The 26,343-nt window shown below is 44.3% G+C and overlaps 1 protein-coding gene and 1 non-coding gene across 2 annotated transcripts in view; both read left to right on the forward strand.

Moving 5' to 3' along the window:
• Nucleotides 1-26,343, forward strand: part of LOC124788223 (chordin-like protein 1) — a 560,639-nt gene that overhangs the window by 118,778 nt on the left and 415,518 nt on the right. The gene's annotated exons all lie outside the window — the stretch shown is intronic.
• On the forward strand, nt 178-251 carry Trnan-guu. Its single transcript has one exon. It is a non-coding gene; the product is annotated as a tRNA-Asn (tRNA).

Consider the following 26,343-nt stretch of genomic DNA (forward strand, 5'->3'; position numbering starts at 1 on the left):
TGTTTTAGGTGCTATAAGATTATCGGTTTCAAGTTTAATTAGTCATTGAATGTATAAGTACAAGTTGATTTGCAACTAGGAATTCAAGAAAATAATAAGCTGTAACGGAGAATAGCTTTTAACCTTAATGTCCGCTGTCTGCTTATGAGGTTAAGTTCGCGATCCTATAAGCTGTGAGCCTCCGTGGCGCAATCGGCTAGCGCGTTCGGCTGTTAACCGAAAGGTTGGTGGTTCGAGCCCACCCGGGGGCGTAAATTTTTTTCTTATTAAACGAATGGGTGGTAAAACTTACGTAAAGAATGTACGAAAAAAATGAATACCACGAAAGGATAACGTATAATAAGTATTAACATGAAGAGAAGAGTGTTTGATGCGAAGTAACTCCGTTAGCTTAACCTCAACTGTGAGGGAATCCGAAACGTCTGAGAGCTGTCTGGTCGTAACGTAGACACCCCCCCCTCTTCTTTTGTTTACGAAGCCCACGCCTGTGCGTAGCGCTTTTCGCCCCCAGCCAAGCACCAAACGCGATGTCATTAGTCTCCGACGCAGACAGCGGGGCACTTCTTCCGTTAATGGCTAGCGCCTTACAACAGGCTGCACTTTCCCTCTCGAACGTCGCCTCTGCAATGATTTATGTGCGCATACTACTGACTCCTTTCTTTAAAAAGACCTCTCCGAACTTCCCAAGGAGACGTCTCAGCTTTCTAACAGACGCAGTCGCACATACAGTACAGCTCGGTCGGGAGCAGAGTTGTTTTGCCACTGCATCCATCCTACTATTTATTCGTATACCATTGCTTCTACACTTTTCATCATAACCTTCCAATAATTCCTCAAACAAGTCAGCATTCTATATTTAATCCTCCTACATCTTATATTACGCGTTCGTTTTATTTCTTTGTAATACTGCAGTCACTTAATAGAGGTGACTGTGTGTGGGGAGAAACAAAACTGTTTCAAGCAAATCGGCTTGATTCTTTATCCAATTTATAGTGTAAAGTGATACCTTTTCCGTGCTGTTAGTCGCCGATCAACTACTTGCGGCGAAATTACTATCTTCTTACTGAACATCACCACTACACGATAACTAATGGCATGCTGTCAGCTTAATACTTATCGAACTAGTTACATACGTGACATTGGATACGTAGAGCTGGATCCATATTGTCAGCTGCAAATGTGATACGTTATCAAACACCAATTGAAAATTAAAATGGTGACAGGGGCCGCTGAGAGCCAGGAATCGACCCCGGGTAAGGTGTGTGATTGGACCCCGTCTCCAAATATCGCAATTTTATTGTTATTTTAAAGAAAGTTTCACATAGTTTAAAAATTACGAATTTCGAGAAATATTGGACATACGTAAAAAATCTCATTACGATGAAACTTGAATAAATATAAGTTCTTATTAAACATTAAACATGTGTTCACAATGACGTAATTGGTCCGTGCACGACGTTGCGCGGTACCAATAAGCTCGAAAACGCCGCGAAAATGCGATTTTTCAGGGACTAATACCTCGGGTTATGTTGGTCACAGAGAGAAAGAGTAATGTATTTTGTATAGCCCTCGGTCTAGCGACCTATCGAAAGAACAGGCATACTGTAGGTATCCTAAAGTACAGGATCGAAATTTAAAATTACACACTTTCTCCAGCCCAGGCAAGTTAAGTAAACCGGTTTGTTCTTTTGGGTTAGATGTGGTCTCGGGCGGACTTTAAGCACTTTATACAAGCAAGATTTGTTCTTGAGCGGTCCCTGAGAAAAATCACCAAAAAACACGAAAAGTACCAGTTGTGGGGATGGCCACGTCTCTAACTTTTTTCGGTATCATAACACAGAGGTTCAAAGCTTTCGTAATAATGCAATAAAATGTGCGCGTAATATCCAGCTCCAGGCGTAAATGTAGTTTTAACTGACGTTGTAACCATATGGCAAGGATTCTAGGGTCATTACAAGAGTTCTGAGGTCACCAAGCTATATTTTAAATGACGTTTTTAATCTTTCATGACACAAATCGTAAGCTGGGTGTTTACGATAAACTGCGATCGATGAGCAGAGTACTGAATAAAAACGTAAAGCAAACGTTCTGTTAATCTTATATTATGCGTACTAATTTGTTATTTACATCTGTGGTAGTATATAAATGTGGCGAAGCACATAAATAAGCTGTCAGAACTTTACTTCACTTTAGTATTCGTTTTATATAAGCTGGATATGCTGTTGTCGCAGGGAAAAGAAGGGAAGCAGTGGAAAAATGCTCCTGTTGGAGCACAAAAAGGCGAATATGTTCGTCTTTAAGAGACCCTGACACAAAAGTGGGGAACCAACTGTCTCAGTCCTCATTCCGCTTTCCTCGCCAAAAATTTTGGTAGTATGAAAATCATTTGACAGATAATGTACTTATAAATGTTTTCCAGCTTCATGTCTGTTTCTGACATCGCTAATGTGTTTTGCAAGAAGTGGATCAAAGTGACTCAAGAACTCAAATATTCCGAGGAAATTTCCATTACTTCGATCTCCTATTTTTTATGCGGAACCTCTGAAGGCCAAGTATCTTTGACCTAGAAATAATGTCACATCAAGGAACATGACAGTTCCCATGTAAGTTCGCTGCTCCGCTTAGAAACAAACAAAAAAGATTACCTCTTTACTTCCGAGCATCAGCACGGCCAATATACCGCCTTCATATCATTTCATTTCCTCATTTTCACGCTTTTTCCAGCCGACTGTATATTCTTCTTGTTGTGGCCTTCAGTCCGAAGACTGGTTCAATGCAGCTCTCCATGCTACTCTATCCTGTGCAAGCCTCTTCATCTCCGAATAATTACTGCAACTTACTTCCTTCTAAATGTGCTTGCTGTATTTATTTCTTAGTCTGCCTCTACGATTTTTCCCCCACACCTCCCTCCAGTGCTAAATTTGTGATCCCTTGATGACTCGGAATGTGTGCTACCACCCGATCCTTTCTTCTGATCCGCTTCATTAGTTTCGTGATCTACCGATCTAATCTTCAGCATTATTCTGTAGCATCATATTTCAAAAAGCTCTGTTCTCTTCTTGTCTAAACAATTTATCGCCCACGTTTTACCACTCAAAGCAAAAATACCTTCAGAAAAACTTCCAATCACTTATATCTGTTCTCATTGTTAACAGATTTCTCTTATTCAGAAACGCTTTTCTTGCTATTGCCAGTCTACAATTTATATCCTCTCTACTTCGGCCATCATCAGTTATTTTGCTGCTCAAATGGCAAAACTCATCTACTACTTTAAGTGTCTCGTTTCCTAATATAAATCCTCCGCATCACCTTGTTTAATTCGACTACATTCCATTATCCTTGTCTTGCTTTTGTTGGTGTTTATCTTATATCCTCCTTTCCAGACATTGGCCATTCCGTTTAATTCCTCTTCCTAGTCATTTGCTTTCTCTGCGGGTAATTGCAATCTCATCGGGAAACCTCAAAGTTTTTATTTCTTTTTGCTGAACTTTAATTCCTACTCCAAATTTTCTTTGATTTCTTTTACTGCTAACACGGTGTACAGATTGAATAACATCGGGGATAGGCTACAACCCCGTCTCACTCCCTTCTCAACCACTGCTTCCCTTTCATGCCCGTCGATTCTTATAATTGCCGTCTGGTTTCTGTATAAGTTCCCTGTATTTTACCCCCAGCTATCTTCAGAATTTTAAAGACATTATTCCAGTGTGCATTGTCAAAATCTTTCTCCAAGTCTACAAATGCTATTCTCTAAAGTAAGGCGTAGGGTCGCTTCACGTGTTCCTGCATATCTCTGAAATGGGAACTGATCTTTCCTGATATCGGCTTCTACCAGCTTTTCCGATCTTCTGTAACAGATGCGTGTCAGTATTTTGCAACCACGACGTTTGATAACTCGGTAATTTCCACACCTGTCAGCACCAGATTTCTTTGGAATTGTGCAGTTATTACATTCTTCTATAAGGAGCTGGAGGTATTTCGCCTTTCTCATACATCTTTCACACCGGATGGAATAGTTTTGTCAGGGATGGCTCACCCAAGGCTACCGGTAGTCCTGACGGTGAGTCGTCTCCTCCCGGGGCCTTGTTTCGACTTTGGACATTCATTGCTCCGCCAACATTATGCAAACAGAAATATTTTATTTTATGTTTGCTCTCGACTGCAAAACATTTTGTGCATACTTGTTGGCCGTGTAAAATCACTTTATGACTGAATCAGAAGCACCATTTCTTTGAATGTTGTTGGCAAACCTACCGAATTATAACGACGGTTCGCACGTGTTGCCATGTGTATTTGTTGGGAAAATGTTTTGGTAGGATTTCCAACAACATTTAAGAAAGCGCACTTCCAATTCCCTCACAAGTTGGTTTTAGTGCACGATGTCTAAAGAAAGTGCATTCAAAATTAAACACGAAACTGAAGTGTATGCAATTGGCCTTTATGACTCACAGAACTAGGGAACTGAAGTGAAAGGGTACTGAGGTAATGTTCCTTTATTTATGGTATGATACAAAATTTGTTTTACAGTGGCAGTTTGATATTCGCCAAATTAGCACCTTCACGGATCCGAACCTTGAGAGGCTTGGGCACCCCATGAGTAACTTAGAAGTATATGTCCTCGGCATAACGAAGCAACTTAAATCATTTAATAAAAGGAATATGTGTCCAACCTTCTGATTGGTGGTTTGAGGGACTTCGGCCGTTCACTTACGTAATAAAATGGAACACCTACAGCCGTCTTTACACTGTTATTCATTATATGGCTGTTATATGGCTAACAGTGTCTGTGCTTCAGTACGGCATCTTCAGTACGTAACTGACGCTGAAGGGTTTAACTCCAATCGCATATACGATTCATCAGTGGCCAACATCTATGAACTGGTTTTCGCAGACTCCCTGTACCAACGATTCTGTGTTGGCAGTTGATGGTTGGAGACACAGCATCGTTGTTACAGGCAGTCTCCGAAAACCAATTCAGAGACGTTGGTCACTGATGACTCATGTATGCGAGACATGAAGATGGTGTACTGAAGCACCGAAACTGGTAGCCATATAATAAATAACATCGTAAGGACGGCTGCAGGTATTCCATTTTACTGCATCATAAAAGGAAGTCTTTCGGTCCAGATTGTATACCAGTTAGGATCCTTTCATAGTATGCAATGGCTCCACACTTAACAATCATATACAACCGCTAGATCGTCGAAAGATCCGTACGCAAAGACTGGAAAGTTGCACAGGTCACACCAATATTCAAGAAACCCAGTAGGAGTTATCCACTAAATTACAGGCTCTACCATTAACGTCAATGTGCAGCGGGATTTTAGAATACACATTGTGCTCGAACATTATGAATTACCTCGGAGAGAACGGTCTATTGACATATAGTCAACACTGATTAAAAAACGTCGTTGTGAAAAACAACTAGCTCTTTACTCACACCTACAAGGGATTTCAAACTGATTCCATATTTTTAGACTTTCAGAAGGCTTTTGACATAGTACCTCACAAGCGGCTTGTAATCAAATTACGTGCTTATGGAAAATCGTCTTAGTTATGCGACTGGGTTTGTGATTTCCTGTCAGACAGGTCACGGTTCCTAGTAATTGACGGAAGGTCATCGAGTAAAACAAAAATAATTTCTAGTGTTGCCCAAGGGAATATTGTAGGGCCTCTGCTCTTCCTCACCTATACAAACTGTTTAAGAGACAATCTGTGCAGTCGCCTTAGTTTATTTGCAGACAATGGAGTCGTTTATCGTCAAGTAAAGTCATCAAAAGATCAAAACCAATTGAAAAAAGGTCTAGAAAAGATATCTATGTGGTACGAAAATTGGCAACTGATCCTAAATATTGATTAGTGTGAGGTCATCTACATGAGTACTAAAAGAAATCCGTTAAACCTCGGTTACACGATAAATCAGTCGAATCTAAAAGCCGTAAATTCAAATAAATACCTAGGAATTACAATTACGAACAACTTAAATTGGAAAGAACACGCAGAAAATGTTGTGATGAAAGTGGACTATATGATTTTTTGGCAGAACACTCACAAGATGCAACAGATCTACTAAAGAGTCTGCATACGCTACGCTTGTCCGTTCTCATTTGGAGTACTACTGCGCGTGTTGGATCCTTGCCAGAGAGGATTAACAGACCACGGCGAGAAAGTTCAAAGAAGAGCAGCACGTTTTGTACTGTTGAAAATAGGGGATAGAGTGTCGCGGATTTGATATAGCATTTGAGGTGGACATCGTTAAAATAAAGGCGTTTCTCGTTGCGGTGGGATCTTATCACGAAACTTCAGTCACCAACTTTCTCCTCCGAATGCGAAAATATTTTGTTGACGCCGACAAAAAACGGTCATCATAATAAAATAAAAGAAATCAGAGCTCATACGGAAAGATATAGGTGTTAGTTTTTTCTGTGCGCTGTTCGACTGTAGAATTAGTATGAAGGTGGTTCAATAAACCCTCTGCCAGGCATTTAAGTGTGATCTGCAGAGCAGCCATGGAGATGTAGATGAGGCCTGCACCCCGAGGACTTCCCCCCCCCCCCCCCACCTTTCCACCTTCCCTTTCCCCTTCCCCCTCCTCCTCACCCTCCGCCTCCCTCTCCCTCTCCTCCTCCTCCCCCTCCCTTACCATATCTCGTCGGTCCTGATGGTATCTACCTGTTCGCATACATGTGCGTGTGCAAGGAGAACAAGCTGTGGTTTTTGAACTGTGCTTCCTAGATTCGTGCTAAACTCTGTATTGAACCTTATGGATCGTCATGATGCACCTATTTTCAAGCTTAAATTGTTTACCTGATCCAGTTTCCTACCAGACAGTAAGGGCACTTGTGCGTAATTTTCTACAAACGTCTTTATCCCATTCTTACAAACTGGTGCGACTATTCGTCTAACCGAGCACTGCGCATTCGTGATAAATACAAGATAAGAAAGAGGACGATTCCACGTAAAACATAATACAGATACTATCAGAGCGCGGTTGTATGTTCTTTTCCAGCAGTTCTGCTTTTCTCTGAATACCAGAAATGTTGAGTTTATTGTTGTGAGTTCGTGCGGCGATGAAATGGTAATAGCAAAGAGCGTCATTCTGCGTAAATAAACATTTAAAAGCACGCTTTAAAATATCTTATTCCTTTTTTTTGTCCTCAGAATTGGACAGAGGGTTTTGAAGGCTGGATAGGGGAATCTTGAGACACTCAGAGATTTTATAAAGCCTTCTGGGATTATATGAAAGACATATTTACACAGTCCAGTCACATAATGTGACCAGTTCCCACGTTCGGCGGCAACGTGCACTAGCAATGAAGAGTATATATAGCGGCCCGGGAGGAGGAGGGGGGCGGAAAACACTAAACAATGCAGAGACGGAGCGATTTATCTGACATCCAAAAGGGCATGATCATTGGCTTTTGGGCCAAGAATGGAAGTATTTCCGAAACGGCTGTCTGTACACTGTTCGTGTGCCGCCATGGTTAGTGTATATTGTGAATAGTAAAATGGCGCTATCTAAAACCGGCGTCGAGGCAGCTTTGGTGCACCGAGGGCCATAGACTACAGGAGTGAGCGACGGCTCCAGAGATGTGTGCGGCCCAACAGACGTGCTGTTGGCCAACTGGCCGCCCAGGTGACTCATCCATTCAGGGAACGTAGCGGCATATCCGGGCCGCCGCAGCAGGCTCTAGGTTCATGCACCTATGGTGACTACTGTTCATCGGCGACGGCGTCTGCAATTCACACTTCATACCGCAACCGGATGTGCACTGAGTGGCGACAGGTGGCCCTTTCAGATGAATCGCGTGCTTTGCTCCATCGGACGGATGGCCGTTAGTGTGTATGGCGTGGAACTTCTGAAAGCGAACATCTTGCAACTAGGAGGGAGCGTTATGCTGCGGGAAATGTTTTCGTGGCATTTCCTGCGTTACCTCGTTGTTCTGGAAGGCACATGGAAGGCACAGTGGACCAACACAGGTACGCATCAATCCTCGGGGATCATGTCTACTCCTACATTAAGTTTCTTTCTTCTTGGCACAATTTAATCTTACCAGCAGGACAATGCAACTTTTAACACAGCTCACAGTGTACCGTGCGTAATTCGAAGAGCGCCAGGATGTTTACCATACTCCTCTGGTCACCAGACTTCCCGGATTTAAACCTAACCGATGATCTGTGGGACCATCTTTGATCGTGCTATTCGCGCCGTGGATTCTCAGTCTAAAAGCCTAGCGCAGCTGGCTGTCGGTACCTTCCAGAACTTCATTGATTCTTCCTGCACGTCCGGTGCTGCAAAGGTGGTTACTCAGGCCTTTGACAGGTCACACTGATGTGACTGGACAGTGTATAAGCTTGTAACTGGGTTTCGTACGTATTCCATAACCTTACTTATACAATCGTAATTTCCATGTACCCTGCTAGATGCTGGTTTCAATAAAAAAATTAAGTAAGTCAGTCACGAACTTTTCGATATTTTTACTAATAACCGTTCCCTTATATTTATACGTACAAGCCTTGGAATTCCCAGTGGTACCGACCGACCACCGTGTCATTCTCAGCCGATAGGCGACACTGGATGCAGGTATGGGGTGGGGGACGGGGGGGGGGGGGGGGCGTTGTCAGCAGCGGAGCCGCTACTTGTCAGTCAAGTAGCTCCTCAATTGACATCACAAGGGCTGAATGCACCCCGCTTGCCAACAGCAGTCGGCAGTCCGAACGGTCACCCTCCAAGATTCAGCCAAGACCGACGGCGCTTAACTTCGATGATTTGACGGGAATCGGAAATGTGGAGTCTACTTCTGGTTGCACGTTTACTAGAGAAACGTGTAAAAAGTTAAACGACGATGTTTGTTGCAGTATTGTGTGAAAGTCAAATTGTTCGGTCAGAAACATTTCGAGATTTTTGTCAACAACCTTTCCCCTTTAACATAATATTAGCGAACCCGGAAATACTTCGCGATTGCTAAATACGTATGAGAGTCGGATATACGTCCAACGTCCTCCCCCCCCCCCCCCCACCTCTCTCTCTCTCTCTCTCTCTCTCTCTCTCTCTCTCTCTCTCTCTGTCCATCACCTCCTCCCCCTCTCTCTGTCCACCATCTTCTCCTATCTATGTCCATACGACGTCCATGTTGAAAATGCATGAGATAAAATAATTAAGGAATAAATAAGTTAATTAGCTTAGGAAAAGCATATGTTTATTAGCATTTCGTGTAAAATTTTGAAGTAATCAAGAACATTTAGAGATATTTTCTGGCAGCTTTATATATATATATATATATATATATATATATATATATATATATATATATATATATATATATATATATATAGAGAGAGAGAGAGAGAGAGAGAGAGAGAGAGAGACAGTTTCGCGTAAATATCTGAACTAAGTCAAAAAAATGGTTCACATGTCTCTGAGCACTGTAGGACTTAACATCTATGGTCGTCAGTCCCCTAGAACTTAGAACTACTTAAACCTAACTAACCGAAGGACATCACACAACACCCAGTCATCACGACGCAGAGAAAATCCCAGACCCCGCCAGGAATCGAACCCGGGTGCGGGAAGCGAGAACGCTACCGCACGACCACGAGATGCGGACAAACTGAGTCAGTCAATAATGTTCTGGTTCAAATGTGTGTGAAATCTTATGGGACTTAACTGCTAAGGTCATTAGTCCCTAAGCTTACACACTACTTAACCTACATTATCCTAAGGACAAACACACACATCCATGCCCGAGGGAGGACTCGAACCTCCGCCGGGACCAGCCGCACAGTCCATGACTGCAGCGCCTTAGACCGCTCGGTATATATATATGGATACGATCTATATTAAAATATGATGTAGCCTATGTCCATCGGAAAGTTATTTGAAATCGGTCAAGAAATTTTCGAGAGTTTTGTGTAATATTGTGCCCTGCCCGCGACGTAATAATGTACTGTTTTCCTTTCCTATCGAAATATCAAAAGTTAAAGATATAATTTAATCTTTGTGCCAATTAACTGCGCTGCAAGTCAGCGAATATGTACGCCTAGGATAATGAGAACGGCGTAGCATTAACATTTTTATTTTGTTCTATATGAGAATGCGCGCTCGTCATTTCTTTCGCTCTCTTTAGTTGCGCGCCTTTCCGACAGCATCCTACGCTATCAGACTCCTATATTCTTCCATTTTGTTTCAAATGAACTGCAGTTGTATTCCTGTTAGGAATTTGTTTAGTTGTGTCATTATTATCGGCTATTGCGATTACTGAAATGACTTTACTATGAATATTTTTCTGAAAGTACTGTAATTTCTACGTGTTTCGCCGAAATACGGCACAATTCTTTATTTTGTTCATAACTGGCAGATGTCTGTATAAAAAAACTTACTTTGTGAAATAATAATTGCTTAATTTGGCATTTCCGCTTTCATTTCATAGTAACGGTTATCAATCCCCAATTTATAAAATGTTACAGGTTTTGCTTTAATACATTTTTTCTTACGTTGTCAACGCGATACCCACGAAATTAATTTAGAAATGATCTGAATTTTCTCGCGAGGCGTGAAGACAATTTTCCATTCCCCTGAGATTTTAAGATCGCAAACTAAACGTGTTTCCAGCACATTAAGAATCTACTGATCTTCACTTCAAACAACAAAAATGGTAAAAAACATTAAGAAAGTGATTTGTGTATGCGAATGAGATATTTAAATTCATTTTACTTTTCATTTATTAGCTTTCCTCCTGACTAATCAATTACTGATTGCAAAAAAATGGTTCAAATGGCTCTGAGCACTATGAGATTTAGCTTCTGAGGTCATCAGTCCCCTAGAACTTAAAACTACTTAAACCTAATCAACCTAAGGACATCACATACACCCATGTCCGAGGCAGGATTCGAACCTGCGACCGTAGCGCTTAGAACCGCTTGGCCACTCCGGCCGGCTATTACACATTCCAGAAAAAAATAACTAACTTATTAATTATATATTATTATTTATTATTATTATTATTATTATTATTAAAGAACGACTTGTCTTTATACAATAGTATGGACATACATACATGTTTATATACGATATATATCAAAGAAATGTGTAGCCTGTGTCCGTCCGAACGTTTATTAGAGTATCGTGTAAAAACCTGGAGTAAACTAGCCAAGAACTTTTCGAGATTTTTGATAACAACATTAAACCAAGTTTTGTCTGTGTACAGTAGTACAGATTACAACTATGCCAGACTCGGCATCCGGCCATGAATACTTACTCCTACCCTTGCAAAACCGGGGCGATTCACTAGTTGCTAATAACAAGGGAACCTCCCCATTGCACCCCCTTCAGATTTAGCTATAAGTTGGCACAGTGGATAGGCCTTGAAAAACTGAAAACAGATCAATTGAGAAAACAAGAAGAAATTGTGTGGAACTGTGAAAAAATAAGCAAAATATAGAAACTGAGTAGTTCATGTCAGGATAGGCAACGTCAAGGAGATTGGGAACGCAGGAGCGCCGTGGTCTCTTGGTAACGTGAGCAGCTGCGGAACGAAATGTCCTTGGTTCAAATCTTCCATCGAGTGAAAATTTTAATTTTTTATTTTCAGTTTATGTGACAAACTCTTATGTTTTCATCACTTTTTTGGGAGTGATTGTTACATCCACAAGAAAACCTAAATCGGGCAAGGTAGAAGAATCTTTTTACCCCTTCGCCAAGTGTACAAGTTAGGTGGGTCGACAACATATTCCTGTCATGTGACGCACATGCCGTCACCAGTGTCATATAGAATATATCAGATGTGTTTTCCTGTGGAGGAATCGGTTGACCTATGACCTTGGGATCAAATGTTTTCGGTTCCCATTGGAGAGGCACGTACTTTCGTCTACTAATCGCACTGTTTTGCGATGCGGTCGCAAAACACAGACACTAAACTTATTACAGTGAACAAAGACGTCAATGAACGAACGGACAGATAATAACTATGCAAAAATAATGAAAATAAAATTTTCACTGGAGGGAAGACTTGAACCAAGGACCTCTCGTTCAGCAGCTGCTCACGCTATCACGGGACCACGACACTCCTGAGCTCCAATAATCAGTGATGTTGCATATCTTACACATGGACTACTCAGTTTGTATATTTTGCTTATTTTTTCACAGTTCCACACAACTTCTTCCTGTTTTCTCAATTGATCTGTGTTCAGTTTGTCAAGGCCTATCCACTGTGCCAACTTATATCTAAATCTGAGGGGGGTGCGATGGGGAGGTTCCCTTGTAAGAAGGGCGGTCTGCCGTCTCAGCAGTAACTCCACCAGCAGCGGTGAAGAGTCTTTACTTGAAGTAAAAACAGATTTCAGAAGAGAACAGTTGAGAATCGCGATCTAGGCAGCAACTGACTGCATATTACACGATATTCTCACATGTTACTTCCAGTACTTGTATTTTGCTAACCGCGGCGCGCATAAAAAACAGTTACTGCCAGGTGCTCCCTTCGCAGCGCGAGTTAATGTATGCCGTTCCCTACCTGCGCCACGCACTGCGGCCGCGCGCCGCAGCGATGATGTTTATTCAACGCGTTCTTGCAGCAGGTGAGCGACGCAGTTTTCTCCGAACGGCGAGATCCACGCATAGTTGCGGGCGCACCGACTGTGAAAAGTCTCCGCTGACCCGAAACGCTACAGCCTGCTCCGTTCTGCGTAGGAATAGCAATTACGATCACTTCTCGGCCTATTAATCCCGTTCGGAGAAATTCTCCGCACTTGACCTAACTCTCGAGATGGTATCTTAACTTAGGGGTTCAAACGTTTGGATATGCAGTAACGCCACACTTTTATGTCTAGAACACGATAACAATGGCAAATGTATTCTATCAATGAAGACACATACATTTCTCAAGCACGTTCGATTCTTTCCGGAGAGCGGTCTAAGGCGCTGCAGTCCTAGACTGTGCAGCTGGTCCCGGCGGAGGTTCGAGTCCTCCCTCGGGCATGGGTGTGTGTGTTTGTCCTTAGGATAATTTAGGTTAAGTAGTGTGTAAGCTTAGGGACTGATGACCTTAGCAGTTTAGTCCCATAAGATTTCACACACGTTTTTTTAATTCTTTCCGGACTTGTCTCTTTTTTCACCGTCGTCAGACGTTAATCAAAAAGACACCAGATGTACTACTGTCTGTTGTGCTTCTAATGATGTTAAATCTTAGTGCCAATGATTAATAATATTTTTAAATATATGTTCCACGTTAAGGAGTGCAACATCCGTAGAAAGAATAGAGACAATGGTTTAGTCCGAATGTTAGAAATCTCTGACATATCGTCTGCTTTTCGGACCAGCCACACCGAGCGATGTGGCGCAGAAGTTAGCACACTAGACTCGCATTCGGGAGGACGACGGTTCAAACCTGCGTTCGTCCATTCTGATTTAGGTTAGCCGTGATTAGTCGCTTCAGGCAAATGCCGCGATCGTTCCTTTGAATGGGCACGGCCTACTTCAAAATGGCTCTGAGCACTATGGGACTTAACATCTGTGGTCATCAGTTCCCTAGAACTTAGAACTACTTAAACCTAACTAGCCTAAGGACATCACACACATCTATGCCCGAGGCAGGATTCGAACCTGCGACCGCAGCGGTCGCGCGGTTCCAGACTGAAGCGCCTAGAACCGCTCGGCCACTCTGGCCGGCACGGCCTACCTCCTTCCCCATCCTTCCCTAAGCCGATGGGACCGATACCTCGCTGTTGAAACCCTTCCCCCAAAACAGCCAACCAGCTTGTATTCACACAAGCCACGCATGTAAACATCAGTCTCATTAAATATATGCACGTTGCGCATTTAGTTGAGATCGTTAACACCAGCTAACCTGTCTGGAAGGTTGATAGAAAAAAATTTCGTCAAGTACATTTTCTCTAGATATGGAAAGATCCGCCAATAGTTCCTGATTATCGCAAACTGGCATGGTCGTCGACAGCAAATTTCTCACTTTTGATATAAATGAGTTGATCAGTTTCGAGATGTGTCACATCACAACAATTTTAGAGGTGATTAAAAAAGACTTAACGAGTGTCGTCCAGTAAGTAACGCAACACAGTTTTTGTCGGCCAGTCTCGGTTGAAAAATGCGGAATTTGTTGTGGAACATCGTGAAATATTCCCGTTTCAGCTTTTATAGTTTCATGAAGATCCAATCTGTGGCAGCATATACGTAGCCTTCGATATGGAGTTTGTAACTCAAAAGTGGCTCAAATGGCTCAGAGCACTCTGGGACTTAACACCGGAGCTCATCAGTCCCCTAGACTTAGAACTACACTACTGGCCATTAAAATTGCTACACCAAGAAGAAATGCAGATGATAAACGGGTATTCATTGGACAAATATATTATACTAGAACTGACATGTGATTACATTTTCACGCAATTTGGGTGCATAGATCCTGAGAAATCAGTACCCAGAACAACCACCTCCGGCCGTAATAACGGCCTTGATAGGCTTGGGCATTCAGTCAAACAGAGCTTGGATGGCGTGTACAGGTACAGCTGCCCATGCATCTTCAATGCTGAAATGTACGGTTTCGCAGGGATCGAATGAGGGGTAGAGCCACGTGTCGTAACACATCTGAAATGTAACGTCCACTGTTCAAAGTGCCGTCAGTGCGAACAAGAGGTGACCGAAACGTGTAACCAATGGCACCCAATACCATCACGCCGGGTGCTACGCCTCAATGGCGATGACGAATACACGCTTCCAATGTGCGTTCACCGCGATGTCGCCAAACACGGATGCGACCATCATGATGCTGTAAACAGAACCTGGATTCATCCGAAGAAATGACGTTTCCCATTCGTGCACCCAGGTTCGTCATTGAGTACACCATCGCAGGCGCTCCTGTCTGTGATGTAGCGTCAAGGATAACCTCAGCCATGGTCTCCGAGCTGATAGTCCATGCTGCTGCAAACGTCGTCGAACTGTTCGTGCAGATGGTTGTTGTCTTGCAAACGTCCCCATCTGTGACTCAGAGATGTTCGTGCAGATGATTGTTGTCTTGCAAACGTCCCCATCTGTTGACTCAGAGATCGAGACGTGGCTGCACGATCCGTTACAGCCATGCGGATAAGATGCCTGTCATCTCGACTGCCAGTGATACGAGGCTGTTGGGATCCAGCACGGCGTTCCGTATTACCCTCCTGAACCCACCGATTCCATATTCTGCTAACAGTCATTGGATCTCGAGCAACGCGAGGAGCAATGTCGCGATACGATAAATCGCAATCGCGATAGGCTGCAATCCGACCTTTATCAAAGACGGAAACGTGATGGTACGCATTTCTTCTCCTTACACGAGACATCACAACGACGTATCACCAGGCAACGCCGGTCAACTGCTGTTTGTGTATGAGAAATCGGTTGGAAATTTTCCTCATGTCAGCACGCTGTAGGTGTCGCCACCGGCGTCAACCTTGTGTGAATGCTCTGAAAAGCTAATCATTTGCATACCACAGCATCTTCTTCCTGTTGGTTAAATTTCGCGTCTGTATCACGTCGTCTTAGTGGTGTAGCAATTTTAATGGCCAGTAGTGTACTTAAATCTAACTAACGTAAGGACATCACACACAGCCATGCCCGAGGCAGGATTCGAACCTGCGACCGCAGCAGCAGCGCGGTACCGGACTGAAGCGCCTAGAACCGCTCGGTCACAACGGCCGGCGCGTTTGTAGCGGAAGTTCGTTTCAAGCGGAGAGCTGTCATTGAGTTTCTTTTGGTGGAAAACCAGAACATCGTAGATATTTATAGGCGCTTGCAGAATGTGTAGGGAGACTTGGCAGTGAACAAAAGCACGACGAGTCGTTGAGCGAGGCGACTGTCATCATCGCAACAAGGTCTCGCAATCAAATACCACGCCGCATTCGTCCATTAGTTGGGGTACTCAAAGTTGTGTACCAGCTGCGTTCCTCACCGCCCAACAGAAGACCATTAAGAGGAAAGAAGGAGCATGTGCAGAATTGCTTGCGCGTTTAGAGAGTGCTCGTAACCATTTCTTGTCGAACATCGTCACAGCCAATAAAACATGGGTATATCATTTCGAACCAGAAACAAAACACCAATCCATGGAGTGGCTTCACACGACCTCTCCTCCGAAGAAAAAGTTCGAAGTTGCGCTCTCAGCCAGTAAAGTAATGGCGATTGTCTTCTGGGACTGTGTAGGGGTTATCCTGTTTGATGTCCTCGCTCGTGATGCAACGGTCAACTCTGAAGTGTGTTATGCTACCCTCAGGAAATTGAAGAATCGACTTCAGCGTGTTGGTTGCCACAAAGACGCAAACGAACTTCTCCTTCTCTATGACAAGTCCGCGCACCCGATAGGAGCCCACAAAATTGCGTTGGACTGTTGTTCCTCATACAACCTGCATCCCGGATCTCGCACCTTCTGACTTCCATCTGTTTGACCCAGTGAAGGATGCACTCCACTGGAAGCAGTATGGATGATGGGATGTTTATTGACGCAGAATGACGTTGGCTTCGAGCAAGGCGTTGACTTCGATGTTTATTAGTAAAGTGGTAGCGTGCGGCATACAGGCCGCCCCAATCAGGTGGCTAAGCCCGTCGCATTGAACGGAGTTTATGTTAAAAAACAACGTTTTGAAGCCAGTAGAGTGGGGGAAAATATGGTGTATTGGAATGCTGAATAAAACCAATTTGCTTTCAAAAAAATGTGTTGCATTACTTATTGAACGTCCCTGGCGCTGTGTCTCAAAGAACTGATATTATCCATTCGCTTCTTGAAATTGTGGAAGAATTTTGGTACTCCAGATCCCAGTGGAGGGGGAGCAGGAGCAACTGTCCCTTCTGCCCCGCCCTCTTGCGGACGCCTGCATATTCGGCTATTGATGATGATGAGGTCCCATGCTGCTTGACAGAGCGTAGGGGATGATGCGAGAGACCCGCAACGCTATACTAGCCAAGGTCCTAGCGGAGGTGGTTTCCCAATGCCTTCCTCCGACCGTAATTGGGATGATGATAATGAAAACGACGCAACAACACCCAGCCATCTCGAGGCAGGTGAAAATCCCTGATCCCTCCGGGAATCGAACCCAGGACCCCTTGGTCGAAAAGCGAGAATGCTACCGCGAGACCACGAGTTGCGGACATTGGGCCACTACCCTATGTTAAATCTCAGAATCACCCACAGTGCTTCATAGAACGAGGCGAGTTCGTGATACCTGGTGATCCGTCGGTCGGAAGCTGACGTTCTGCTATTAGAGAGGAGTAAGCATTCTTCTGTAGCACCACATTTCGAAACCTATTCTCTTCTTGTCTAAACTATTTATCGTCCACGTTTCACTTCCATACATGGCTACACTCCATACAAATACTTTCAGAAACGACTTCTGACACTTAAATCTATACTCGATGTTAACAAATTTCTCTTCTTCAGAAACGCTTTCCTTGCCATTGGCAGTCTACATTTTATACCCTCTCTACATCGACCATCATCAGTTATTTTGCTCCCCAAATAGCAAAACTTGTTTACTACTTTAAGCGGCTCATTTCCTAATCTAATTCCTGCAGCATCATCCGATTTAATCCAACTACATTCCATTATCCTTGTTTTGCTGATGTTCATCTTATATCTTCCTTTCAAGACACTGTCTATTCCGTTCAGCTACTCCTCCAGGTCCTTTTCTGTCTCTGACAGAATTACAATGCCATCGGCGAACTTCCATGGATTTTAATTCCAACTCCGAATTTTTCTTTTGTTTCCTTCACTGCTTGCTCAATATACAGATTGAATAACATCGGGGATAGGCTACAACCCTGTCTCACTCCCTTCCCAACCACTCTTCCCTTACATGCCCCTGGATTCATGTCATCTGGTTTCTATACAATTTGTAAATAGCCTTTCGCTCCCTGTATTTTACCGCTGCCACCTTCAGAGTTTGAAAGAGAGTATTCCAGAGCTATAAGTTAATCCAAAGTCGTAACATAACATATACATACCGTATTAATCCACATAAATCCTCCAGATGAAAAAGGCTGAATCCTGCCATTGACAAGGGGGTCGACACCGTTGATTAGATCTGCTGGAGGCGGTGGTGGTGGTGGTGGTGGTGGTGGGTGGGGGGGGAGAGCGTTTTTGGTTCAAAGCAAATTCACGGGGCGTTGACGCCCACTAGCGCCTCTCTCCCTCTCTCTCTCTCTCTCTCTCTCTGTCTCTCTCCCTCCCTGCCCCCCCCCCCTCCCTCCGACACACACACATCCGGGAAGTAGTCGCAAAGCCGCGATGGAAAGGTATAGTAGGATCAGAACTTATTAAACGCTTTTTTTTTTAAAAAAAAAAGTTCTAAATTACTTCGAGGCTAAATTAGTTTGCTTGTAAGTATACTTTTTTTGTGTCGTCGTTGACACTGTAGGATTTGTAGTCGTTGACACTGTAGGATTTGTACCAGGATAAGTAAAGGAGAGGATGTTGTTTGGTGGCTGGCAACCTCTTCGTACAACACAACTGCACACACGTATTAACAGGGTTCTTTATTCATAAGGGCAAGAAGTTACTTATCTTTAAGAAAGTTGTTGTGGTACAAACACTTCTGTAATAGTCCCCGTTAGTGTCACTGCTGGTGAAGTACAAGTCCCGCTATAAACAGTACACTCTCATAGCCGGCGATGTGAACTGATAAGACGACAACTATAATAGTGACTGAGCTAGTAACTCAGCTGACTGCGATTGACCCTGCGACTGGGGTCACTGTTTTGACTGACTTGGGCCCTCCTGCGCGCGGCAGCGAACTAGATACTGGCGGTCGAGAGGGCGTTCGCGGCGCATTGCTTGTGAGTCTGTCTTTGCCCTCTGTCCTGATAGGCGCGCTTGATCCAGCGCCTACTATCGATCTTCTTGCAACCTCTTTGCCGACCGGTGTGCTGGCGACAGCTTACGTCAGCACACATTTCACCATTAATACATTTTTTACGAGGAGTACACGTCGGTTTACTTGACGAGTATATGCTGACTCTTTTTTATGTTGCTGTCTCTCCTGGGATACACATTCCGACGCGTCCGGTTATTTGACGCACGTGCACAGTGAGCGAATGGCGGCACGTGGAGTTCACAACACTGGGCATGATATCTACGATTGTCACGGTCGAATCAACAAACCTTGCGTTATGAATCTGCAGTGGTTCGTGGCAAGACCAATTTACGTGCAGAATGGCGAAGGTATCTGTGTTTTCAGCGGTGCATTTAACATTACAGTGCTTCAAATACGTGAGGTTTTTGCTCATATGAGATTTTTTCGAAAGTCCTTCAGGACAGTTGTGAATTTGAATACAGATACCTGCTTATTTAGATCAGCGCTCTTAAAAATTCAGCAACTGGAGACAGCTCACGACAGTTCACAATTTAATCTTCCATTACTTCTCTCCTTATCTTTGCAAATTTCTGTAATATGATATTCTTAGATTAAGATTGTGGCCATCGAATTATTGTTCGAAAAGTATGTTACGATGACAGCTAGTTGGAAAAGTTTGTGTTATTTATTAATGAACAGGGATTGTGTCTGATTACCTATCTCTGAAAAAAGTCTAGGGCCGGAAAGGACTGAGAACCAATGGCTTCAACCATGTGGCAAATGGCTCTGAGCACTATGGGACTTAACATCTGAGGTCATCAGTCCCCTAGAACTTAGAACTACTTAAACCCAACTAACCTAAGGACATAACACACATCCATGCCCGAGGCAGGATTCGAAGGTGGGCCGTAGCAGTCGCGCGGTTCCGGACTGAAGCGCCTAGAACCGCTCGGCCACCGCTCCCTGGCTTCAACCGTGTCTCTCTCGATGTAGTGCTGGTTATTGAAATTAAAACATGTCCAAAAGATAATTCAAGGCTCTTTTTCTGACTGCCAACAACAAGTGGTCAAGAAAGGACAGTGTACTAAGTGGTCATCTAAAGATATTGCAAAGGCTGCGACTTTTCGATGCCTATCTTTTGTCAGAGACGAAATGAAATTTCCTCTTCCTAATGAAGTCACTATTAAAAAAGACGACTCAGGCAATTTGGCTTTCATTGATTTAAGCCACAGTGTTTTGAAAACCTCATCAAAGTTATTAACATAATTTTGAAAAGACACACTACGTGATCAAAAGTATCCGGACATCCCAAAAAACATACGTTTTTCATGTTAGATGCATTGGGTTGCGACCTACTGTCACCATATCAGCGACCTCAGTAGACATTAGACATCGTGAAAGAGCAGAATGGGGCGCTCTGCGGAACTCAAGGACTTCGAACGTGGTCACGTGATTGGGTGTCACTTGTGTCATACGACTGTACGCGAGATTTCCACACTCCTAAACATCCCTAGGTCCACTGTTTCGGGTGTGATAGTGAAGTGGAAACGTGAAGGGACACGTACAACACAAATCGTACAGGCCGACCTGACTTCGTCTGTTGACTGACAGAAACTGCCGACAGTTGAAGAGGCTCGTAATGTGTAACAGGCAGACATCTATCCAGAACAACACACAGTAATTTCAAACTGCATCAGGATCCACTGTAAGTACTGTGACAGTTAGGCGGGAGGCGAGAAAACTTGGATTTCATGATCGAGCAGCTGCTCATAAGCCACACATCACGCCGGTAAATGCCAAACGACGCCTCGTTTGGTGTAAGGAGCGTAAACATTGGACGACTGATCAGTGGAGAAACGTTGTGTGGAGTGACGAATCACGGAACACAAAGTGGCGATCGGATGTCAGGGTGTGGGTATGGCGAATGACCGGTGAACCTCATCTACCAGCGTGCGTAGTGCCAACGGTAAAATTCGGAGGTGGCGGTGTTAAGGTGTGGTTGTGGTTTTCATGGAGGAGGCTTGCACCCCTTCTTGTTTTGCGTGGCGCTATCATAGCACAGGCCTATATTGATGCTATATTGATATTTTAAGCAGCTTCTTGCTTCCCACTGTTGAAGAGCAATTCGGGGATGTCGATTGTATCTTTTAACACGATCGAGCACCTGTTCATAATGCACGGCCTGTGGCGGAGTGGTTACGCGACAATAACACTCCTGTAATGGACTGACCTGCACAGAATCCCGACCTGAATCGTATAGTCGGACCCTATGGCCGAGCGGTTCTAGGCGGTTCAATCCGGAACCGCGCTGCTGCTACGGTCGTATGTTCGAATCCTGTCTCGGGCATGGATGTGTGTGATGTCCTGAGGTTAGTTAAGTTTATTCTAAGTCTAGAGGGTTGATGACCTTATATGTTAAGTCCCATAGTGTTGATAGCCATTTCAACCATTTTGAATCCTATAGACCACCTTTGCGATGTTTTGGAACGCCGACTTCGTGCCAGGCCTCATTGACCGACGTCGATACCTCTCCTCAGTGCAGCGCTCCGTGAAGAATGAGCTGCCATTCCCCCAAAAAACCTTCCAGCACTTGATTGAACGTATGCCTGCGAGAGTGGAAGCTATCATCAAGGGTAAGGGCGGGACAACACCATATTGAATTCCAGCATTATTGATGGAGAGCGCCATGAACTTTTAAATCATTTGCAGCCAGGTGTCCAGATACTTTCGATCACATTGTTTAGTTTGGAGGCCTTACACTAGTATTTCACCGACCACAGAAAAAATAGTTCAAGTAATATAAAGCTTAATAACAATAATAAAAATAATAATTGTAATAATACACTAAAACTTTGAAGACTTCGGTTACATTCATACCTGCGTATGAGTTAAACATGTGTGCGTCGTGTGCCTATAAGCTTCAATGCAGAGGGCGGTGGCGAGAGGTTTCACACTGACGTCACAGCCCGCCCGCGCATGGTCCCTACCGTGTATTCTAGTATCCGTGGTTTCGGTCTGTCTTCGAAACGCGTTGTGGAAATAAATGGACAGTGACTGGTAACAGTAAACTTATTATTTCATCTGATAAATATCTTATGAATAAAGTTTATCTAGTTCTGTAACTCTTCCGGCACCTTTGGGCGCTGGCGTAGAAAGGTTTCGTGCGGTTACTGCAGACGTGGTCCAGTAAATCTCTGATAGCTGCGAGCTGGCTGTTTTCAGCGTGTTGCGAGGGACGGCCTCGTACGCCAGAGAGGCGAGTGTTCGACCCCCGAGCCGACATCTTATCGAACAAAGCAGATAGATTTATCTGCGGCACGTGGCCCAAGTTGGTTAAACGCTTCCGAGAGCGGCACAACTCCGACGGGCCGGCGCGCCCGATGGACATATTTATGGACGCGAGAAGAGGTGAACTTTTTTCCGCCGGACTTAAGCAGTTTCCCGGCAAGGGGGAGGAAGAGTTGGCCATAAATCTGGCGAGGAAGCAGGGCCCGGTCAGCGGAGAGGCACCTGCGGAGCTGAGTGCGTTCGGCGAGCTGCGAGCGGCCGGGGGCCGGGCCAGGCCGCGCTGCTGAGTTATCGCACGCACAGTCCCGCAGGAAAGACTCCGTGTTGGCCTACCACCCTCGCTGGGATCTTCTGCAGCATTTTTGCTGCAAAAGAAGAAATCGAGAGATTATCCATTGAGATGGTTGTCCTGTTTACTCCCGTGTTCGTTCAAATGGTTCAAATGGCTCTGAGCACTATGGGACTTAACATCTGTGGTCATCAGTCCCCTAGAACTTAGAACTACTTAAACCTAACTAACCTAAGGACATCACACACATCCCTGCCCGAGGCAGGATTCGAACCTGCGACCGTAGCAGTCACGCGGTTCCGGACTGCGCGCCTAGAACCGCTAGACCACCTCGACCGGCTCCCGTGTTCGTAAAATACAGTTCTGCACCGCTAGTCATTAAAATTGCAACACGAAGAAGGAGAGTAAATTCTACTTTTGTGTATCTAGTACATATAGTATGAACCACATGACTAAATTTGTACCGAGCGAGGTGGCGCAGTGGTTAGCACACGCATTCGGGAGGACGACGGTTCAATCCCGTCTCCAGCCATCATGATTTAGGTTTTCCGTGATTTCCCTAAATCGTTTCAGGCAAATGCCGGGATGGTTCCTCTGAAAGGGCACGGCCGATTTCCTTCCCAATCCTTCCCTAACCCGAGCTTGCGCTCCGTCTCTAATGACCTCGTTGTCGACGAGACGTTAAACACTAACCACCACCACCACTAAATTCGTAAGTGATTTCGGGCGTATGCAGGGTATCAAATCTGGACACAGAGCTGTCGCCGCAGGTGGAAACAGTGGCTCTAAACCGCTTGGATATCTGGTCTACAGTGTCTTAACTTTCAAGTTGGCCGATCAGCTCCTTAAACGGTCCTCTCATGGCACGTGAAAACGCATGTTGACGAGGAGCTGGTGACGTCACAGCGTAAAGACAGAGGTGAATGGTAGCATATGCACTTATACACATGGCGCGCACGCAACACATAAATGGGCAGTACATTGGCGGAGCCACCATTTGTACGGGGGTGATTCATGGGAAAAGATTTCCGAAGTGATTATTCCCACACGACCGGAGTTAACAGACTTTGAACAAAGAATGGTACGAGGCGTTTTTTTTTTTAACTAAGTACCGTCCGCCCCCGGTAGCTGAGTGGTGCCGGCACGATAGCTCAGCGTGTTCGCTCAGAGGGCTAGCTGCTCTCTGTAATAAAAAACTGAGTTAATGGATCAACAACGAGCTGAAACGGGTGTCTTTCGGCGTCCGTCCAGAGCAGATACAACGATGAAAACCAACAAAAATGAGATTAAAAAAAAAAAAAGTGGCCAGCGCGACGGACTGTCAATCCTAAGGGCCCGGGCTCGATTCCCGGCTGGGTCGGAGATTTTCTCCGCTCAGCGACTGGGTGTTGGGTTGTCCAAATCATCATCATTTCAACCCCATCGACGCGCAAGTCGCCGAAGCGGCGTCAAATCGAAAGACTAGCACCAGGCGAGCGGTCTACTCGACGGGAGGCCCTCGTCACACGCCATTATTGTTATTATTATTATTATTTAAGTAAGTACTGTTTTGAAATTTAAAAAAAGACGTGCTAAGATATCTCAATCGTTTTATTTTTACATGAAAGCCTGTACCATAATCTACTTTTCTACATAATTTCCGTCAGTATTCAGGCACATGTCATAACGTTGTACCAGTTTCTGAATACCCTCCTCATAGAAGTCTGCCGCCTGACTTGTTAACCACTGCATCACCACTGTTTTGACTTCGTCATCGTCTTGAAGACGCTGACCGCCCAGGTGCTTCTTCAAGTGCAGGAACAGATGGTAGTCACTGGGCGAGAGATCGGTGCTGTACCTAGGATGATCTAGAGTTTCCCATCCAAAAGATGTGATGAGATCGTTGGTCTGATTCGCCACATGCGGACGGGCGTTACAGCAAAACGATGGCCTTGCTCAACTTCTATGGACTGTTGCTTTGATTCTGACGTGATGTACGCCACCCATGTTTCATCGCCCGTAACAATTTGGCTTAAGAAATCATCGCCGTCGTTGTGGTACCGCTCAAGGATAGTCAATGCACTGTCTAAACGTTTGGTTTTGTGCACATCCGTCAACATTTTCGGTACCCAACGTGCGCACAATTTTCGGTAATTCAAGTGCTCGGTCACAATGCTATACAAAACACTACGAGAAACATTAGGAAAGTCATCCCGCAATGAGGAAATCGTAAAGCGTCTGTTTTCTCTCACCTTATTGTCCACTTCCTGCACCAAACTGTCATTAACGACAGAAGGACACCCACTCCGTTGTTCATCATGGGCGTTTGTGCGGCCATCTTTAAATGCTCTCACCCACTTTCTTTCTTACCATTCCATGTTTTTTTCCGTAAACTGCACAGATCTCACGATGAATATCGATCGCTTTCAGGCCATTAGCACTAAGAAATCTTATAACAGCCCGTACTTCATACGGGACTCATGATTATCGGAGGCATCACAAACAGTAAACAAGGAAGAATCAGACTGTAATGGCGTCAGTGCGTAGATTAAGGTACAGGATTTCATGTAAAAATAAAATTATTGAGATATCTTAGCAGGTATTTTTCTAATTTCAAAACGTTACTTACTTAAAAAACACGCCTCGTAAATGGAGGTAGACGCGTGGGAAATCGTTACGGAATTCAGTATTCGGAGATCCACAATGTCAAGACCGTGTCGAGAATACCACATTTCAGGCATTACCTGTCACTACGGATAACGCAGTCGACGACGGCCTGCACTTAAACGACCAACTAGCAGACAAGCAACACTGCGTGAAATAATCGACGAAATCAATGTGAGACGTACGAGGAACGTATCCGTTGAGACAGTGCTGCGTAAGTTGGCAGTTGGCATTAATGGCCTATGGCAGCAGACGACCGAGGTGAGTGCCCTTGATAACAGCAAAACATCGCCTGCAGCGCTTCTCCTTGGGCTCGTGACCGTATCGGTTGGACCCTAGACGACTGGAGAACGGTGGCGTGGTCAGATGTCCCGATTTCAGTTGGTGAGTCTGCTTGCACATTACACGATTTCGCCCATACGGGAAAAACCGTACGGGCAAATTTTCTTAGTCGACTGTTGAAGAGCATGAGACCTTTCACATTGTACGGTCACAACACGGGCTCGATTTTTAGTCGTGTTGCAGCCGTCCAGTGCCACTGCCGCCACACGGCACCGTGCCGTACGCTCGGCTCAGTGGCCCACGTGACCAAGTGCACGCTTTCACACTACACGATTTCAGTCGTACAGCAACTGTCCCCAGTGTTATTTCTACTGCGTTCATTTTGGTTTCAAGTTGCGATTTTCCGTGTTTTCGGTTTGTGTGTGTCGCTGGCTTATTTTCACATTATGGAAGGAATTGACGCTGAAGTTTTGATATCGCTAGTTGAATCAAAACCTGTATTATGGGACAAAACTTTAGATTTTTATAAGTATAGAAACGCAACAAGAAAAGCCTGGGAAGATATATGTTCAGCACTCAACTCAGATTTTGAGAGTATTTCTGATACGGAAAAAAAGGTATTTGGTAAGTACTACCTATCAAGGAAGCAAATACTTATTTGTTTTATAGCTGAATAACATTTTACTTTTCCTTATAAGGCATTACGGCCGTTTGAAGTTGATCTACCCAGAATTTTACCATCTAGTCGTTAGTTCCGCAAATTTTGTTGTAAATAATTAAAAACATGGGGTATTTATTCTCTCAATATAAGGTGCTCGAAGTATAACTAGGCTAACTAAATGAAATAGTATTGAAAGTTTAAAAAAGCAATTTATTTCACCGATTTTCTATCGGCAGAAGAGACACTAAATACAATCTTCTGTTTCACATTTGACAAATTATATTTTAGACATTTGCCAGGGTACACTTCCGACTTGTGGCACAAAATATCTGCTAAGCACAATTCTGATATTGAAGCT

This window comes from Schistocerca piceifrons, chromosome 1 (genome assembly GCF_021461385.2).
Source record: "Schistocerca piceifrons isolate TAMUIC-IGC-003096 chromosome 1, iqSchPice1.1, whole genome shotgun sequence".
Classification (NCBI taxonomy): Eukaryota; Metazoa; Arthropoda; class Insecta; order Orthoptera; family Acrididae; genus Schistocerca; species Schistocerca piceifrons.